Consider the following 5,062-nt stretch of genomic DNA (forward strand, 5'->3'; position numbering starts at 1 on the left):
GTAGGGAACAACTTCATGCTCTTCTAGATCTGCACTGAATACTGGGGATGTTCCCTTTGGCCAGGACAGCTCTGTACTGCTCCAGCTGCCAGCAACTGAGGCAAACATCCTTTGAGGCCACAGAAAAATGGCAGAATGTAGATGTGCCTGAAACAACTCTTCCTTATAACAGGGAATAATTTAACCTCAGGATTTCATCCACCTAGGAGTTTGCTTTGCCTAAACTGATAAAGCTGACAAATATTTTGGCCTGTGAGCTGATGCGGTCAGTTCAGCTGCACTCCTGTCACTTAAGTCCCTAGTACACAGACTGTTCTTCACAGATAAGATTCTCTGGGTCTAAAATTACTTCTCTCTTCTGGGAAAAGAAAATGCTTGATGAGGCTACCTTCTCTGCACCTGTGTGACAGACATGAGATGCTAGCCAGCTGATCCAGCCATGGAAAGGCTAAAGCTAAACAGAAATTACAATGTTTTAATAATTTACCAGCAGTATATCAGAGTCCTTCTGTTTCTGACATCATGTAGGTTCAACCAACAGCAGCTGCATTCTTTGATACAGTCAGGTGTCCAAGCAGCATGGGATGTCTTACCAGTTTCTTGCCGTAGTCACCCCAAAACCTGAATAATGGCATGGACTGTAAGGAGGTTAAGAGCTAAAGTCACGTACTTTACAATTAGACAGATTGTACAAGAAAGAATGACCATGTACTTCAATAAGAAAAATGCATCAGTGTAAAATACAGAGGCAGTAAACTCATCACCTACATGCTGCTCTTGCATTTCTTTGAACCACCACAAGATGACATCCCAAGTCTCATGTGTTCAGAGTCCTTCCAGTACGTGATATACTCCTATCCTAAATACATCTAACACATGGAGAACAAGATATATTAATAGTTAAGGGAGGACATAGTCCCATCAAAGTCCATTGCTTCTAAGTTCTTTGGAAAGCACAGCTCTAAGTGCTTTTGGGAACTGCCTATTATATAGAAACAGAAAATGACCGGAAGTCTGGTTCTCACTGTCTTTTATGCCATTGTCTAAGTAGGATTTCCATTCCATGCTGCTTATATGCCCAAGTATCTATTTAGGAAATTGAAAGCAGTACTGGAGAGTGAGATGGCAGCATTCAGTGCTGAATCTTATGTCAGTGCTAGCTCAGGCAGTAAGAAGCACTCAGCCGTTCACACAGTACTTTCCACTGCTCAGAGTTGTCTGTGTCACGTATACAAACAGGGACCTGAATTATAATGACAGTTCTCTAAAGAAGGAAAACTAGAAACTTCTTTAAAAATTCATACACAGAAGAGAAATGGGATACACATTATGTATGTGGACTCGGACCACAAAGCTACCCTTTGAAAAAGTTTGTCTCCTTTGTAACCTTTGCTGTGGCAAAGAGATGATAAATCCATCGACAAGTCCAAGATAAGGAACACAACAGAAAAAAACACACTTCCTGGAGGCAAAAAACCCTGAATGCTTTATAAATTGCTTATGAAAGATTCCAAGGCAGTTCTGTTGCTTTACCAGATGAAAAGATGTCAGGACTAGCAGCAAAAAACACGACAGCACACAGAAAACAGCAGGAGCTATACGGATACCTGGAATGGAGCAGTGGGAAAGCCAGCCACCTCCAAGGGATCCACAGAGGAGACAGGCACTCACTGAATTCCTTCAGGAGAGCTACCTAGAGCTGGTCAGTGACATGCAATGAGCCAACAATATGTCTTACACAAGCCTAAGTGCATGCCTTATACACCTCACAGCTCAAGACACCAGATTATGCTGCTCAGGTTATCAAATACCAGAAATAAGTGATCGCTAAAGATCATGGACCAGCCTCAGAGACTGCAACAGGGCCATGGCTTCGCACTGGCATCGGTGGTATTACTAACCAGTCAGGTATTTACTCCTGTTCACACCATGCCCTCAACTAACCAAAGCAAACAACAAAAAGAAACACCACAAGCCTCTTTCTACACCATTTCTGAAATCTTTAGTGTGAGACTATTCTCTTATTTGCTTCAAACCATAGTACTATGGTGTATTGAAAGAAATTGTCCTGGTTTGAGCCAGGATAAAGCCAATTTTTCTTTTTACTGATTTTTTTTTCCTTCAGTAAGCTTTCTTGTAGCTAGCAACAGTGTGTTCTGCTAGGCTGATAAGACAGTGGAATGTTTTTCTAACTACTGAGGCTTCAAGGCTGCACCTGCACTCTGCCAGCTCAGACACTATGGGGAGATCTGTGACCCCCCTCGTAGGAGGCTGAGTTAGACAGACAGCAAAATTGGCCAAAGATATTCCATTCCATATATCTACGTAAGCTCAAAGGAAGGTCAGAGATCACAGAAGACAACTTCCTTCCTTCTTCTTCTCCCCTTCTCTTCCGTCCATGGCCAGTGTCCAGGGAGGACTCTGTTCATCTATCACCGTCGATCCTCAGGCTTGATCTCTCGTGACCCCCATAACTCTCTGCTCTGTTCCAGCAGCAGCTCCGGGATTCCTCGGGACTCTTCCCAGTTCAGGGAAGTGCTGTGGGAGTTGCTGAGGGTGGGGGGTGGTGAGAGGCTTTTGCCTACACCTGAATCTATCTGTATATAATTTAATATATTTTCTTGTACGATTCATTAGTGTTTTAATTAAAGCTGTGTAGTTTAGTTTTCAATCCAGCCAAGTCTCTCTCTTTTTCTCTCTCTCCTTCCCTACCTGGGTTGGGGGGAGGGGGGATCGAGAGCATTGTTGTCGGACCTGAGTCAAACTGTGACAGAAATCATGGCCTGTGGCCTTCAGAAGACTATCTTAAACTGATGCAGTCATCAAACAAAATACCCTCAAATTGAGCTGTCAGCACGTTTCTTTGCCCCAAGACTGTTTCAGGACTGCAGGCAGACTCTGGGAGACAAGAATATAACAACTGCCTAGGAACAACCTTCAGAAGAATTTATTTGCTCATAGGAGGACAAATATAATAGGGAATTTTTTTTTTTTTTTTTAAGCTAAAAAAAAAAGTACTTAGCCACCAGTTCACATATGTACCAAAAATAGGCAAAGACATTGCAAACATGACAATTTACCTGTCAAGATAAATAATACTTTAAGAAGCCAAATACTTTCTCCAAATGTTAAAGTCAGATATTAGCATATGCTAAAATAATGAAAGCTCCAGTTAGTAGCAAAACATCAGACATCACTATCTTGGAGAAAAGCATCAGGCTTTTGCAGCAAAATTCCAGATTTCTTAACACATCTTTCCCTGATTTCAGGGGGAGAAACTTTGCAGAAGTGTTTTGTATACGAATTTGCTCTGCTTTTACTCCCAGAGACATGAAGCCTTTGTTTTAATTAACTAGTTGCCAAATGTTTTGTTCAGATAGCTATCTGGCTGCGACCTGATAGCACAGATAATTAGCACCTTCTCTTCAGCCTTATACCCATACTTCTCAGGTGCAAGAACACACACTGGCCTCTGAAGGTTACTTGTGGAGTCAGCACCTCTGGGACTCCAGTGATGAGCTCTGGCTTTGGAAGTCTGACACTGCCTGGCCTGGCAGAGGAGATCGATTTCAGTGGGCTTTTCTCAAAGCTGGAGTTCCTGGTTTGGAGTAGGAGGTAGCTAATTAAATGTTTAAACTAATCCTGCCTACATCAGTCCAGCCCAAAATACACACATTCTACCACATAATCCATCTGCCCCCATGCAAAAGCCTGCACTGTATATGAACTATGTACATATAACGGCTACTGTTAGAACACATTAAGAAAGAAAAAAAAGACTGAGACTATTTATCAAGACAGAAAGAAGAATTGGTGAGACCTTCATCTGGTGTTGCCATACAGGAATTCTGTTACAGGGGATGCATTCCAATTTATGCTTCTATTTCTTGCCCTAAAAAATCCTAAATGGGATGGCCCCACTGTGCTGTGAGTGCAAACGCACACACACAAAAAGTAGACTGGTAGAAGCAATCAGCTCTGAGAAAGAATTTAGATTTACTAAATTGAACAAGTACATGTATGTGTGTATTTAATTAGAAATAAGATGTCTCCACTCATCTTGCTCTGATCCATGCTGTGCCAACTTAAACCCTGTCAATGAATCTAAATAGTCAAACAAGCCTCTGTCCCTCCCCAAACATCCACCATTCGCATTAAATAAACCGCATAAGAATGGAGGAAAAATAGACCTGAAAAAAGCTTATCTCCAAACGTAAAGATCTAACCTGAGGATAGCTATTTTCATGCAAATCTGAATTCTTCTTGCTCATATACATGGACTAAGAACTATCTGTTCACTTAACACTAAGCTTCTCTTATTCGATTAACAGGGAGGAGCAAATTAAAGGAAAATAGAATGGAAATCCCCCAAAGCAATGAAGGAGAACCAACTGTACCTCCCCTGCTCCCAAACTAGCGAAAGGCCCTGAAAAACTTGTGCACTCTGGCTAGTAAGAAGAAAATAGCTTGGAACCCCAAATCCATCTCGTTCAGAAAAGCCAGGCTGCCAAAGCATGGGAGAGTTCTGCTATTAGTATCAGTTCTAATGAACAACCTGCCATTTGTCCCTTGTAGAGTATATGGGAAAGAGCCTTCAATTCAGCCAGCCTCCGAATAAGTCTTACATTTGCAAAGCTCACACAAGACAGATGCTGATGCACCTCTGAGACACATTTTCACAGCAGTTGTTCAGCATGTGGCCACCTGCTCCGTAAAACTTCAACCATACTTTACAAATCCACTGCTGCATGTCACTACTAGTTTAAAAGATGAGTTTCCAATTTGGAAACTAGAAATACCAAATTTCATTATTTATTTTTTTTTTTAATCTGAATGCACTGAAAAAAAAAAAAAAAAAAAAGCAGCTTTGAAACTTTGGTGTGTAAGCAATTAAGAAGGGATTAAAAAAAATAAAATCCATTGCCCATCAATGAAAACAGCACACTTGCTGGTTTTACTCATGAATAGCAGTTCCAAGGAAAAGCTGCCGAGAGCTACCAGAACTGCCAGCAGCTACATCTAAAGTCCAATGCAGGGCTGCAGTTGCTACAAGCTCTCTGGA

The sequence above is a fragment of the Chaetura pelagica genome, unplaced genomic scaffold, assembly GCF_000747805.2.
Source record: "Chaetura pelagica isolate M959 unplaced genomic scaffold, ChaPel_1.0 scaffold436, whole genome shotgun sequence".
In the NCBI taxonomy this organism is placed as follows: Eukaryota; Metazoa; Chordata; class Aves; order Apodiformes; family Apodidae; genus Chaetura; species Chaetura pelagica.